At 38.0% G+C, this 16,351-nt stretch overlaps 1 protein-coding gene across 4 annotated transcripts in view; it reads left to right on the top strand.

Moving 5' to 3' along the window:
• SORCS1 (sortilin related VPS10 domain containing receptor 1) overlaps nucleotides 1-16,351 on the top strand; it is a 589,929-nt gene that overhangs the window by 48,802 nt on the left and 524,776 nt on the right. The window lies entirely within an intron of this gene.

Below are 16,351 nucleotides of genomic sequence, written 5' to 3'. Positions count from 1 at the left end.
TCTGTGTAATGATTATACCACATTAATTAATTAAACCCATTACCACCCATGCTGTAAATTTGATCCCTGGAATTTGTTCATCTTCAAATTGACATTTAGTACCCTTAGATCAACATTTCCCACTTTATTGCATCCCCTAGTCCCTGGTAATTTCCTGTTTCTATGAGTGTGATTCTACATGTAAGTGAAATTATACAGTATTTGCCCTTATGTGTCTGGCTTACTTCACTTAGCATAATGTCCTCCAAGTTCATCTGTGTTTTTATATATGGCAGGATTTCCTTTTTAAAGCTGTATAATATTCCATTGCTTGTGTATGTACATATGTGTGTATATTATATATAATGCATTATGTATATGTATGTATGTGTATATATAATTTTCTTATCCATTTTTCCAGCAATGGACACTTTGATTAATTCCATGTCTTAGTTGTTATGAGTAATGCTGCAATGAACATGGAGATTCTGGTATCTCTTTAAGACACTTACTTCATTTCCTTTGGAGATAGTCCCAGGGTGAAATTGCTGGATCATATAATGTTCTACGTTTAATTTTTTAAGAGCCTTCCTACTATTTTATATGATGACTATACCAATTTACATTCCAATCAACAGTGGACAAGCATTTCATTTTTTCCCACCTTCACCAATAATTCCCTTTTGTCTTTTTAATAATGGCCATCCTAATATGTATGAAGTGGCATCTCATTGTGGTTTCATTTTTCATTTCTCTGATTAATAGTGATGTTGAGCACCTATTCATATTTTTCAAAGAAAACATACAAATAGCCATTTATATGTTTTCTTTGAATAAAAATGTCTACTTAGGCCCTTTGTACATTTTTTAATCAGGGATTTGCCTTTTTTGCTATTGAGCTGTATGAGTTTCTTAAACATTTTGGATATTAACCCATCATTATACAGATAGCTTGCAAACATTCTCTCTCATTCCATGGGCTGCCTTTTCACTATGTAGGTTATTTTCTTTGTTGTGCAGAAGCTTTTTGGTTTTATGTACTCCCATTTGTTTGTGTTTGCTTTTATTGCCTGTTCTTTTGTTATCATATCCAAAAAATCATTGCCAAAGCCAATGTCAGAGAGCTTTTAAACTATGTTTTCTTCTATGAGTTTTACAGTTTCAGATCTTACGTTGAAGCCTTTAATCCATTTTGAGTTAATTTTTATGTATGGTGTAACTAAAAGAATTCTGTTTTTCTGCTTATGGATATTGTTTTCCAAGCATCATTTATTGAAGTGATTTTTTTCCCTACTGTATATTCTTGGCACTCTCATCAAAGATTAGTTGATGACATATGTGTGTGCTTATTTCTGCAATCTCTATTTTGTTCCATTGGTCAGTGTCTCTGTTTTTATGCCAATACCATACAGTTTTGATAACATGACTTTGTAATATACTTTAAAATCAGGCAGTGTGATGCTTCTAGCTTTGTTCTTTTTCTTCAAAATTGCTTTGACTATTTCAGGTCTTTTGTAGTTCTATATGAACTTTAGGATTTTTTTTTTTATTTTCATGAAAAATGTCATTGGAATGTTGAGAGAGATCGCACTGACTTTGTAGATCACTTTTGGCAATATGGACATTTAAACAATATTAATTCTTCAATCCATAAACACAGGATATGTTTTTATTAGTTTATGCCTTCTTTGATATCCTTCATCAGTGTTTTATAGTTTTTAGTGTAAGTATCTTTCACCGGCTTCACCAAATTTATCTTAGGTGTCTTATTTTTGATGCTGTTGTAAATTGAATCTCAATTTCTATATCTCAATTTGGATATAGTTCTTTGTTAGGTGATAGAAATGCAACTGACATGTGTATGTCGATATTATTTCCTGCAACTTCACTGAATTTATTTATTAGTTCTGACAGGTTTATGGTAGAATATTTAAGTTTTTCTGTATATATTATTATGACTTCTGCAAACAGAGACAGTTTAACTGTTTCATTTCCAATGTGAATGCATTTTCTTATTATCACACAATGTTTCTGGCTAGGACTTCCAATACTACGTTGAGTATAAGTGATGAGAGTGTGTATGCTTGTCTTATTCCTGATCTTGAGGAAAAGCTTTAAATTTTTTCACCATTGAGTATTATACTACCCAGAAGCCTGTCATGTATGGCCTTTAACATGTTGAAGTAAATTCCTTCTATATCTAATTTGTTGAGAGTTTTTATAGTGATCATTGAATTTTGTCAGATGCTTTTTCTGCATATATTGAGACTATCATATGATTGTTGTCCTTTGTTCTTTTAAAGTAGTGCGTCACATTTATTGATTTGCATATGTTGAATCATTCTTCCAACTTGACATGGTGTATGATCCTTTTAATGCGCTACTGAGTTTGTTTCACTAGTATTTTGTTGAGGATTTTTGCATCTCTCTTTGTTCATCAAGGTTTCTGGCCTGTAATTTATTTTCTGGTATTATCCTTACCTGGTTTTGGTTTGAAGGTTATGCTGGCCTCATAAAATTAGTTCGAAGATGTCTTCTTCTCTTTAATTTTTTGAAAGACTTTGAGAAGGATGGGCATTAATTATTTAAACGTTTGGTATAATTGATCCTGAAATTTTTTTGTTTGGAGGTTTTTGATTACTGATTCAATCTTCTCACTTGTTATTTGTCTATTCAGATTACCTAGTTTTTCATGATTCATCTTAGTAGGTTGCATGTTTCTAGGAATTTATTTATTTCCTCTAAGTTATCCAATTTGTTGGTGAATAATTGTACTCAAGTAGTCTCTTTTGATCCTTTGTATTTTTGTATTGTCAGTTTTAAGTCTCCTTTATAATTTTAGTTTTATTTATTTGAGCTCTCTTTATTTTCTGATTAACCTAGTTAAAGCTTTGTCTATTTATAGCTTTTCAAAAAAAAAAAATAACTCTTAGTTTTGTTGATCTCTTCTTCCTAGTCTCTATTTCATTTATTTCAGCTCTGGTCTTTACTATGTCTTTATTTCTGCTGACTTTGGACCTAGTTTATTATTTTCCTAGTTCCTTGAGGTGTAACAATAGGTTGTTTGAGTTCTTTCTTCTTCTTTTTTTTTTTTTTCTGAGACAAAGTCTTGCTCTGTCACCCAGGCTGAAGTGCAGTGGTGCAATCTTGGCTCACTGTAACCTCCGCCTCCTGGGTTCAAGTGATACTCCTGCCTCAGCCTCCCAAGTAGCTGGTACTACAGGCACACGCCAACACACTCGGCTAATTTTTGTATTTTTAGTAGAGATAGGATTTCACCATGTTGGCCAGGATGGTCTCTATCTTTTGACCTTGTGATCCAAACGCCTCAGCCTCCCAAAGTCCTGGGATTACAGACGTGAGCTACTGCGCCCGGCCTCTTTCTTCAGTTTGATGTAGGCATTTATCACTATACAGTTCTCTCAGCACTGGTTTTGCTGTATCTCAGAAATTTTGGTATGTTATATTTTACTTTCACTTGTCTCAAATGCTTTTCATTTCTATTTTGATTTTTTTCTTTGAACCATTGATTGTTCAACAGTATGTTGTTTAATTTCCACATATTGGTGAGTTTTTCATAATTTTTCTCATATTAATTTATAGTTTTGTACCATTGTGGTCAGAAAATATACGTGGGTTGATCTTAGTCTTCTTAAATTTGTTAAGAATTGTTTTGTGGCCCAAAATGTAATCTATCATGGAGAAAGTTCCATGTGCATTTTAGAAGAATGTGTAGCTGTTGCTGTTGGTTGGAATGTTTGCTGTAAGTCTGGTAAGTCCATTTGGTTTATAGTGCTGTTCAAGCCTGCTGTTTCTTTATTAATTTTCTGTCTGGATGATCTGTCCATTGTTGCAAATGGGGTATTGAAGTCCCCTATTATTATTTGATTGCTGTCTATTTCTCCCTTCATTTCTGAAATATTTGCCTTATATATGTTTAGGTGTTTCAATGTTGAGTGCATACATATTTACAATTGTTATCGTGTAACTACCTTTTTTGTCTCTTCTAACAGATTTTGACTGAAAATCTATTTTGTCTGATGTAAGTATAGGCACCCATGCTCTCTTTTGGTTGCCATTTTTCATAGGATACCTTTTATTATTTTTTTTTACTTTCAGTCTATGTTTGCCCTTAAGGCTTAAGCAAGTCTAGTTTAGGTAGCATATTGTTGAGAGAGATATATATATATATATTTTTTTAACCCATTCGCCCACTCTTTATCTTTAGAGAGTTACATTCATTTACAATTAAAGTTATTGTTGATAAGGATTTACTATTGACATTTTGTTAATTGTTTACAATTTTGTAGTTCCTTTGTTTCTTTCTTCCACTCTTGCTGTTTTCCTTTGTGATTTGTTGAATTTTTATATTGGTATGCTTTGTTTTCTTTCTTTTTATGGTTTGTGTATCTACTGGAGATTTTTTCTTTTGCGGTTACTTTACCATGGAGCATACATAAAACATCCTAAAATTATAATATTATAATTTAGCTGATAACAAATTACCTTCTTTTGCATACAAGAACTCTACATTTTTACTGCCCCTTTCCCATTTTTATATTGATAGCACAATTTCATCTTTTATATTATGTGTTCATTAACAAATTATTATAGCTATAGTTTTTTTATGCTTTTTAACCTTTATACTGGAATTAAAAGTGATTTGCAAGCCACCATTATAATATTAGAATATTCCGAATTTAGCTACATACTTAAGTTTGCCAGTAAGCTTTATGCTTTAATATGTTTTCATGTTGTTACATGAAACAAAAATAACTCTTTTCTTTCAAATTGAAAGAATCCCTTTAGCATTACAGTTGCTGAGTATAGTATTGTTAGTTGGCAGTTTTTCTTTTGACACTTTGAATATATTACCTTATTCCATTTTGACCTGAAAGGCTTCTGTTGAGATGTCTACTGTTAACCTTATGTGGATTTTCTTATATGTGACACGTCTCTTTTCTCTTGCTGCTTTCAGGATTTTCTTTGTCTTTGACTTTTAATAATTCATTTATAATGTGTCCTGGAGTTTCTTCTTTAGGTTGATCTTAGTTGGGATCCTTTAAACTTCATGAATCTGAATACTCATATTTCTCCAAAGGTCTGGATAGTTTTCAGCCAGTGTTTCTTTAAATAATTCTCTGTTCCTTACTCTCTCTCCTTTCTCTTTCCAGAAATTGCACAGTTTATATATTTGTACAGTTGATTTTTGTCCCATAGGTCCCTAATGCTTTCTTCAATTTTTAAAAATCTTTTATCTTTTTGGTCCTGGACTTGACTAATTTCAAATGGTCTGTCTTTGAATTCAGTAATTATTTCTTCTGCATGGTGTAGTTTGCTGTTAAAGTTGTCTATTGAATTTTTTAATGTTGTCACTTTATCCTTCAGCTTTAGGATTTCTGTTGGTTCTTTATTATGGTTTATATTTCTTTATTAAACTTTTTATTTTGTTCATGCATTGTTCTAATTTCATCAAATTGTGTTTTCTTATATTTCACTGAGCTTCTTTAAGATGATTATTTTTTATTCTTTTTTTTTAGGAAATTTCTAGATCTCCATTTCTTTGGAGTCAATTATAGAATGTTCATAGTTTCCTTTGGTGGTATCATGTTTGCCTGATTTGTTGTTATCTCTGTAGCCTTGCATTGATGGCTATGCATTTGAAGGAGCAAATACCACTTCTAATCTTTACAGACTAGTTTTGGCAGGAAAAGCCTTCTCATGTTGAGTCTCTGAGCTGATGGGATTGCCTATAGGATTGCAGTCTTGTGGCAATTGAGCTGGATCACATGAGTCCATGAGGGGACCCACAGTTGACAGGCCTGTTACCAGTGTCTCTAGTAGGCATGGCTTTTGTCTGACCTCTTGGTGGACCAAACACCATTAGTACCTTGTCCAGTAGAGCTTGCACTGAGATGAAGAATTGCTTGAAGGTATGCAGACAGCAGGCCTGTTACCAGTTGCACAAATGGGAGCGACTTCCTCCAGGTCCCTGGGAGGGCTCCTACTAGGTCACTGAATATATACCTGGGTAGGCAGTCCTGGCCCTAACCATGGCTTAAAGGGACTAAAACCAAGCCACATTTGATATAGTTTAGATATTTGTCCCCACTGAAACCTCATGTTGAATTGTAATCCCCAATGCAGTGGTGGTGGGGGTGGGAGGAGTTGCTAGGAGGTTTTGGTTATGAGGGTGGATCCTTCATGACTTGATGCTATCTTTGTGATAATGAGTCAGTTCTTATGAGATCTAGTCATTTAAAAGTGTGTGGCCCCTCCTCTCCAACTCTCTAGCTTGCTCTCGTGTTTGCCATGTGACACGCCTATTCCCCCTTTGTCTTCCACCATGATTGAAAACTCCCTGAGGCTTCACCAGAAACTGAGCAAATGCCTGCACCATACTTTCTATTAAGTGTGAAGAACTGTGAGAAAATTAAACCTTTTTTATTTATAAATTACCCAGTCTCAGATATTTCTTTATAGCAATGTAAAAATGGCCTAATATAGAAAATTGGTACTACAGAGTTGGGTATTGCTATAAAGATACCTGAAAATCTAGAAGCAACTTTGAAACTGGGTAACTAGCAGAGATTGAAAGAATTTTGAGGGCTTAGAATAAAAAAGAAAGATGAAGGAAATTTTGGAACTTCCTACAGACTATTTAAATGGTTGTAAACAAAATGCTGATAGTGATATGGACAGTGAAGTTCAGGCTGCTGAGGTCTCATATGGAAATTAGGAGCTTATTGGGAATTGGAGCAAATAAACTGAACTCTTGTTATACCTTGTCAAAGAAGTTGGCTATATTGTGATCTATGTCCTAAAGATCTATGGAAGTTTGGAATTGAGGGTGATGACCTGGGATATCTGGCAGAAGAAATTTCTAAGCAGCAAAGTGTTCAAGATATGTCCCGGCTGCTTTTAACGGCCTACTTATCAGATGCAGGTGCAAATAAATGACTTAAACTTGGATGTTATATTTAAGCAGGAGACAGAATGTAAAAGTTTAGAAAATCTGCAGCCTAGCCATGTGACAGAGAAAGGAAAAGCTTTCTCAGGAGAGGAATTCAAGCAGGCTGTGTAGCAACCACTTGCTAGAGAAACTTGCATAACTAAAAGGGAGCCAAGTGTTAATATCCCAGAGAATGGAGGAAAGGTATTTCAGAGACCTTTGTGGCAGCCCCTCTCATCATAGGCCCAGAGGTCTAAGCAGAAAGAATGGTTTCAGGGGCAGGGCCCAGGGCCTCACTGCCCTCTATAGCCTTGGGATGCTGCTCCCCACATCCCAGCCCCTCTGGCTCCAACCTTGGCTCAAAGGGCCCCAGATGTAGCTCAGGCTACTGCTTCAAAGCGTGCAAGTCATAAGCCTCGGTAGCTTCCATGTAGTGTTAAGCCTACAGATTCAGAGTGTATGAGTAAAGGAGGCTTGGCCTCCGTCTAGGTTTCAGAGGATGTATGAGAAAGCCTAGGTGCCCATGTTGAAGCCTGCTGCAGGGGTATAACCCTCACAGAGAACCACTACTAGGGCAGCACAGAGGGGAAATCTGTGGTTAGAGGCCCCACACAGGGTCCTCACTGTGGCACTGCCTAGTGGATCTGTGATAAGGGCCTACCACCTACCAGACCCCAGAATGTTTGATCCACTGGCGGCTTGCACCATGCACCTGGGAGAGTCTCAGGCACTCAACACGCTGTGAGAGCAGTCTCGTGCTGAACCCTGCAAAGCCACAAGGGCAGAGCTGCCCAAGGTTTTGGAAGCTCACCAGTTGCACCATCACCCCTGTGGATGTGAGACATGGAGTGAAAGTAGATTATTTTGGAGCTTTAAGATTTAATGACTGCCGTGTTGGTTTCAAACTTGCATAAAGCCTGTAGCCCCTTTCTTTTGGCTGACTTCTCCCTTTTGGAATGGGAATGTTTATCCAATGCCTATATGCTCATTGAATCTTGGAAGTAACTAATTTTTTTTTATTATTATTTTACCAACTCATAGGTAGAAGGGATTTCCTTTGTCTCAGATAAGACTTTGGGTTTTGGACTTTTGAGTTGATGCTAGAATGAGTTAAGACAGGGGGACTGTTATGAAGGCATGATCATATTTTGCAATATGAGAAGGACATGAGATTTGAGAGGGACTGGGGTGGAATGATATAGTGTGGGGATTTTTTTTCGTGCCCAAATCTCATGTTGAATTGTAATCGCCAATGTTTGAGGTGGGGCCTGGTGGGAGGTATTTGAGTCGTAAGGTTAGATTCTTCATGGCTTAGTGCTGTCTTCATGGTAATAAGTGAGTTCTTTTGAGATCTGGTCATTTAAAAGTGTTTGGCACCTCCCCACTACTCTCTTGATTGCTCTTCCCTTTGCCATGTGATATGCATGTTCCTCCTTTGCCTTCTACCATGATTGAAAGCTCCTTGAGGCTTCGCCAGAATCCAAGCAGATGCCATCACCATGCTTTCTGCAAAGCCTGCAGAACAGTGAGCCGATTAAACATCTTTTCTAAATTATCCAGTCTCAGGTACTTCTTCATAGGAATGTAAGAACAGCCCAATACACACAAGGATGCTTCAGGATATACAACTGAGACTAAAGTCTGCAGTCCTGTCTATAGGATCATAGATAAGTGTGTTTCCTTCCAGATGCCTGGGCATGTAGGATTGCTCACAGGCTACAGCTCAGAGAGGTTGTAGCTGAATTTCAGTATCTGCTGTAGGGCTGAGTTTGGCAAGCTAACCCAGGAGACTCAGGCAGGCATTTCTCCCTCTGGGTTCCTAGTTGAGAAGGCCTACTCTCAGTCCACAGCTAAGAGTGTCTAAAACTGAGTTTCAGAGCTGTTTCAGGGTCTACATCCAGACCAAACTTTGGCTGGCCTGTCAGCCAACATACTAGTGTGCGTGAATTTTTCTGGCCTCTTTGCTGATGATTGTTATAATCAGATCAAGACAAAATGGGGCCATAGCTGAGTCCACAAGAGGACAAAGCTATTTCCAGGTCTGCAGCCAGGACCATGGTGTGCAAGTCTGCCATCTGAGCATGAGTCGACCCTCTCAAAATGGCCCTACTAAATATTGGGCTCCCCTGGAATTTCACAACCTTCTAAATTAATCCAAGGCTCCTACAAAGGCTATTTTGTCTATGGATGGCTGAAAAATTATTGTTGCTGTGGGAGATACAATTAGATGAGCTCTTATCCCACTATTTTGCTGATGTTACCTCATTTCTTTCACACTTAACTATAAACAGTCAGGAGGAACTAAGCCACTCCTTCAGTGCTTTGTTTAAAGATTTCCTCAGCCTAGTATCCAATTGCCTTGCTCACAAATTCTACCTTCCACAAAGCACTGAAACACAAAAACAGTTCATCCAAGTTATCTGCCACTTTATAACAAATATTACCTTCCTCCACTGTCTACTAACATGTTCCTTATTTCTGTCTGAGACCTCATCAGAATGACCTTTGCCATTCATATTCCTAATTTCAGGGTTACATAGGTATTTTCTAAGATTGAGGCTTTCTCTGCATCTCTACTTTTTTTCTGAGACCTACACAGAATCACTTTTAAAGGTTCTTTACAGCAATGTAGATTTTTTCTAGCAGCCTCTACCCATTGCCCAGTTTCAAAGTCACTTGGACATTGTTAGGTGTTTGGGATAGCAGCACTCCTAGTTCTGGGTACCAATTTCCTATCTTAGTCTGTTCAGGCTACTATAACAGAATGCCATAACTGAGTGGCTTTTAAACAACAAAAATTTATTTCTCGAAGTTCTGGAGACTGGAATCTTGAGTCCCAAATTGCTTCACTAGTAATTAGGTATCTGGTGAGGGCCTGTGTCCTTGTACATAAATGGCCATTTTCTCTTTGTATCCTCACATGGCAGAAGGGATGAGAGAGATCTCTGGGGCTTCTTTTGTCAGGATACTAATCCCATTTACGAGGGTTCTGCCCTCAAGACCTGATGACCTCCTCAAGGCCCTGCCTCTAAACACCATCATGCCAGGTATAAGGCTTAAACATATGAATTTTGGAGGGGAGGGTAAACATTCAGTCTATATAGTACACATATATTCCTAGGATTGATAATTTTAATTTGACTGAAAATATGGTTAAAAAGGAGAATCTTTATTCCTGATACTGAGAGCTGAGTGTGATTTTTTTTTTCCTTGGTGATTCTATAAAAGCCATCCCCAAAGATATTTAATAGATATAATAGTTTTTTGTTATAATGCAATTCAATATTTAGATATATAGTTTGTAGAAGAAAAGCACTTCTTCAGGAGATAAATAAATGCAGAATAAATAGGTAGTTGTCAAGTCTGGTTTGACCCAAAGTAATAGGCATTTAATACTCATCTGTTTATAACATCTATTTAACAAACATGTAGTGAGCTTGTGATATGCTGGCACTGTTCTACATTTGGGAAATACCAGAATGAGGTACTCATCCTGTAGCTAAATTGATTAACTTATTGCATGATTACTATTGGGGAAAAGCATCTTGCTTTTGCCAAATGTGGAATGATGGTCAAATCTTTTCAGTATAATACTATCTGAAGAGTGAGTCTCATTTATATCATCTGAATGTACCTAGTATTCAGACTTTTGAGAATATTTGACAAGGAGATCGTCATCCAAATTTCTCATTTTCTGCACATAACCAGCAGAGACATAACCATGTCTTCCTTTGATCGGCTCTGGGAGGTCCACGGAAGTCCAGATCCGGTCTAGCTTATGAATGTGTTTTCTGCCTTTCTAACTTCCTGAACTCTTTTTTGTGCTTCTCTCCCCTCTTTGCACCCTTCTCATGTGGTGCTTCAGCCATCAAGAATTACCCTTTCCTTCCTAATCACTACATTCTCAGACCTACCACAAGAACTTTGTGTATGCTCTGTGTGATGATTAATATTGAGTGTCAACTTGATTGGATTGAAAGATGCAAAGTATTGTTCCTGGGTGTGTCTGTGAGGGTGTTGCCAATGGAGATTAACATTTGAGTCAGTGGATGAGAGAGGCAGACCCACCCTCAATCTGGGTGGGCACCATCTAATCAGCTGCCAGTGTGGCTAGGATAAAAGCAGGCAGAGAACATGGAAGGAGTAGACTGGCTGAGTCTTCCGGCCTCCATCTTTCTCCCATGCTGGGTGTATCCTGCCCTCGAACATCAAACTCCGAGTTCTTCAGCTTTTGGACTCTTGGACTTACACCAGTGATTTGCCAGGGGCTCTCCGGCTTTCAGCCACAGACTGAAGGCTGCACTGTTGGCTTCTCGATTTCTGATATTTTGGGACTGAGACTAGCTTCCTTGCTCCTCAGCTTGCAGAGGGCCTGTTGTGGGATTTCACCTTGTGATTGTGTGAGTCAATACTCCTTAATAAACTTCCTTCATATATATATCTAGCCTATTAGTTCTGTCCCTGTGGAGAACCCTGATACACTCTGTTGCCTGTAGATCAGCCTTCCTTACACTCTGACTTCTACTTGCCCTTTAGTTCTTAATGAGACACTATGTTCTGTCCTAAGGCTCTCCTGACCCTCCAGACAGTTCATTGGAGCCACATCTGTGTTCGCCCCCAGAACTCATTTCTTCATTTAGGCAAGATATGTTAAGTGCTAAACACAGTTATTAACTCACTACTCGCTAAATACATGTTAACTGTTTGAGTGTTATGATCAGTATCAGTATTATCAGTATTACAATTATCATGCACTTTTCAAATATATGTTGATTATTGAGAAATAAAATTAGAGTTTCTGGCCAGTGTTTTTTTTTTTCCTGCTGATTCTTTTGAATATACCACAGGCAGTCAGGTCACTCTTGGCTCCTCTAGTTCATCTCTTTCAGATCCTATCTCCCACACAACTAAGGCTGTTTCACACTTGCCAGTTCTTTGTTTCTTAGCTCTGGCAATAAACTCCTGACCTGTTCTTTCCTATAACTTAGAACCTCACATGTCTCTGAAAAAGATAAGCAGTACATGTGGATTTAGACATAACTTTCCTGCACTCCTTAGGGAATTTGGTAAAGGATGGCAGAGCAAAAAAGGGAACTCTTTCATACTAGGATCATGTGAGGCTAAGTACTTTTCCAAATGGCCAAATCCTGGAAGGTCTTTCAGCCATTCCTCTCTGGAATGGACATCTCTGGCCCTGGCCTGGTAGTCATGCTTCTTTTTTTCTCCTGGGAACATCACACTTATGTTCCTTTACTGTTCTCCAGTCTCAGTCCATGTATGTACAGTAGAGTGGTTCCCACACTCCAGATTCTGAGGTTACAGGTGGCCCTTGTCTGCCAGTGAGGCCATACTATTTACCTTGGCTAGAAACACTGTTTCAGGAGAAGGAAGGTGACCAAAGCCAGACCTTTCAAGCCAAATATATTCAGTTTCCAAACTTCTTTTGGAACTATTGGATAATAGGAACTTCTTTCAAACTAGGGCTGCAAAGCAGGAGAGGTAAAATTGAGTGGAAGAGGATTAAACTTGGTGAGAATGTGCTTGAATATACCCAAAGCATGGAAAGCTGATCTGAGAGGTAGGGAGAGACTAATTCCTAACAGTATCACTTAGCACCCTGAGGCAGTCAGACCTGGGGATTCATTCCTTGAATTTCTCAGTTGCAATGGCAGTACATTTCCTTGAATTTCCAGTACAATTCCTTAAATTTCTTAGTTGCACTGGCAGTACATTCTCTTTGTTGTTGAAGTTTCATACAGTTGGGTTTCTATCATTTGTGTCCAAAAAGGTTCTGTCAAATCTGCAATCCATTAAGGCAGGAGAAAAATGATGCGTGCAATCTTTTGTCCAAATAGAAGAGTGGCCTTTGAGGCAACTCACAGTAAAATGATGGTCTGTTATAATTTGACATTTCCTGGCTCTAAAATGGATCCCATGGCAGTGGCCACGGGTGCTTAGGAGGATTTGGTCTTTGAGTTTTACATGAAGGAGCACAAAGGGGTTTTATAATGGCTACTAGATTCCTCTTTGGGATTCCCTTCTCTGCTTCCTACTGAAATGTAAATGCCTGCACAATGCAGATGGCATATTTCATTAATACAAACAAAAGTCCAGGCAACAGATGCTTTGGGGACTGAGGGGAAAGGAGATCTCTGTATTTCTCCAACAGCAACAACTCCGATGATAAATTTCTCCCACTGAGCATATTGAACCAAGAGCAAAGAAATGTGTAGTTTTCAAGCCTTAGGCACTCTACAGTATTTAAAAGTAGGAAGATCAAAATCAGTATTTTTGGACAAAGAGATCTTATGTTGAGGAAGCTGCATTGAAAAGCAATGAGCAAGAAAAGCTGAGTCCTGCTTTGTGAATTTCACAGGGCTTGGGGATGGGCAGGACTTCCAATGTTCTGTTTGTCTAGAGAGCATATATTAATAAACCTTAGTCGGGGCCACTGCCATCTACAATGACAAAAGCCAGGCCAGGCCAATTATTTGCACATCAAGGACTGGGTTAGCTGTGGCTTGTGTTCCTTTGTTTCTTATATTGTTTTGTGGGAAATGTAATGCAGAGATGATTAATTGCAGAGCAGATCCAACTCTTTCTCTGCTTGTGATCCGTTTAAATAAAAATGCCCAAGTCTAAATTATGAAACTATGTCAAGGTGTAATAATTCAAAAATTTATAAAAATTACACCATGCTTTCTGGTCATATTCTTCTGAGTTTATTGTGACTATGGGCAACTACTCGGGCAGGAGTGTTGTAAGGAGAAAGGTATGGGGGTAGAACGAATTAGAAAGGCAGAAAATGTTATCTGCATTATTTTGGTGCTATTTCACTGAAGAGGGAAGATTGATAGCAAGCAATTGGAAGCAATATTACAGCAATTTTTGTGACTCCTCAGTAGGGTAAGCATAATGCTAATAAAATATTGTGGACAGGGATTGTAGGACATTTTTCTGTTCACAAAATGTAAAGATTTTTACATTATATTTTATAATATATTATAACATATACTCTTTAAAATACCTGCCCCTCTAATTGTGTGTGCATTTTTAGCCTATTTAGTTATCAGAATAGAAAAGGCTGAGTTAAGCCGAAGAACCACAGTTTATAGCTTTGCATCTAAGATGTAGATGCTCAGAGTCTTCTGGTTTTGTAAGGCTTTTTCCTCCTTTCTTCTTTGTAGTGCTTAAATAAAATGCTAACTAATTGCCCACTGAGTGCAGGAAGCAAAATAAAGCACCTTTAACAAATCCTAGTTAGATTCCCTTTTTATATGTAACTCAAAGAATTGATGCCATTAAAAATGTCAACCACTGACCATCCAATATCTTGCCACTGCTGGAAACCAGTCTTCACTTGGTAACACCTGTTTGTTCTGTATATCCTGATCCAGATCCCAACACCATGACATTTTGCATGACTTCCCTATATCCAGAGGTCTTCTCAAATCCAGCTTCAGGACAGTGAGCCATACAGCTTGACTTGCATGAGAAGGGCCATACGTTTTCCTTTCTGTACTTCAAACCCTCTACATCAGAACCAGCTCCACAGTGTCTAAATGAATCATCAGATTAAATAATGAAGGTGCGATAATGACAAGTGCTTAAAATGCAATGACTATTACTAAACATGCATTTGTTCATTCTTCACTTATTGATGTAGCAAATACTTATTATGTATTGCATTATGCTAGTCATTAGGGGGAAATGATGACCAAGTAGATATTGTTTCATAAGGTCTAGAAAACTCCCTTATCTTTGATCCAGGCCATACTGAAAACACACACTGAATATTCTATAGAAATAAACTAAGGTGATAGGCAGAATCATTATAGATCAGAGATTGCAAACTGAAAGACTAAATGGGCCATGCAGGTTACATATAGATACAAATGTAACTGGGCCAAATGAGAGTTGATAAAGCATGATAGAATTTATAGCTAACTGAAAAATGTCATACTTAAAGACATTTCAGTTATTTTTATTATAAAGAATATTGAGTCAACTCTCCCCAAACAGAAACACACACACACACACACACACACACACACACACACACACACACACACACAATTAGCCCATGGAAGACTTGTGTCTGGAAATGTTAACATACTTAAATTTTAGGTTACTATTTTTTATTCAAGCATATTCAGCCCTGGTGCATTGGCTCATTCCTATAGTGCCAGCAGTTTGAGAGACCAAGATGGGAAGATCACTTTAGGACAGGAATTTGAGACCAGGAGGGAGGGCTGCCTAGGTGAAGTACAGGGGAATTTTACTTTAGGGAAACTATTCTGTATGAGCCTATAATGGTAGTTTTACGTGACATCATACATTTGTCAAAACCCATAGAGTTTAAACACAGTGAACCTTAATGTAAACTATGGATTTTGGTTGATATAGACATGTCAGTGTTGGTTCATTGGTTGTAACATAGTGAGACCATGTTTCTACAAAATATAAAAAAGTTGACAGGGCACGGTGGCTCACGCCTGTAATCCCAGCACTTTGGGAGGCCAAGGTGGGTGGATCACCTGAAGGTCAGGATTTCAAGAGCAGCCTGGTCAACATGGTGAAACCCCATCTCTACTAAAAATATAAACTGTCAGCCAGGTGTGGTGGTGGGCTCCTGTAATCCCAGCTACTTGGGAGGCAGAGGCAGAGAATTGCTTGAGCCCGGGAGGTGGAGGTTGCAGTGAGCCGAGATCGCGCCATTGCACTCCAGCCTGGGCAACAAGAGTGAAACTTGGTCTCAAAAAAATAAAAATAAATAAAAATTTAAAAAAGCTAAGTGTGGTGGTGCATGCCTGTACTCCTAACTACTCAGGAGGCTGAGGAGGGAGGATCTCTTGAGTCCAGGAGTTCCAAGTTATAGTGAGCTATATGGTTGCATCACTGTTCTGTAGCAAGACCCTGTCTCTAGAAAAATAATTTTAAAAATACATGTCCATTATTTCTCAGCAGAAAGAATTATTATTTTCTTAAAAAGGGAGAAGTTTAAAGTAACATTAAGAATCTTGACAGATAAACTTTTGCTTTTATGTGGGTATTCCCTTGTTCTTTCTCCCGAACCGTCTGTAGGAGTTAGATCTTAAAATAATGTCAGGAGAGAGTAATCAAGATCCAGCCCACTAACCACCAGAGTCCTTGGTTAGAACTGGTGCTCCCTCCTCTGAGGATTGTTCAGCTCAAACAGCTGAAGATAAGAACTATTCTCCCACCAACTTTCAAACTTACCCAACCAAAGGCTGATTTTCAAGCTCTTTCTTTGAGATTTTCAATACCTGATCTTTTCTCTGAAGTCCCTAGACACAAGATAGCTTTGACTGTTTCATAAAGGCTGCCTAAAATACTATTTACTTACTTTTTTTTTTTTTTCCCCGAGGCTGAGTCTCACTCTGTTGCCCAGGCTGGAGT

Source organism: Macaca mulatta, chromosome 9 (genome assembly GCF_049350105.2).
Source record: "Macaca mulatta isolate MMU2019108-1 chromosome 9, T2T-MMU8v2.0, whole genome shotgun sequence".
Lineage (NCBI taxonomy): Eukaryota > Metazoa > Chordata > Mammalia > Primates > Cercopithecidae > Macaca > Macaca mulatta.
The sequence above is the reverse complement of the archived record's forward strand: the minus strand, read 5'-3'. Positions and strand labels throughout refer to the sequence as shown.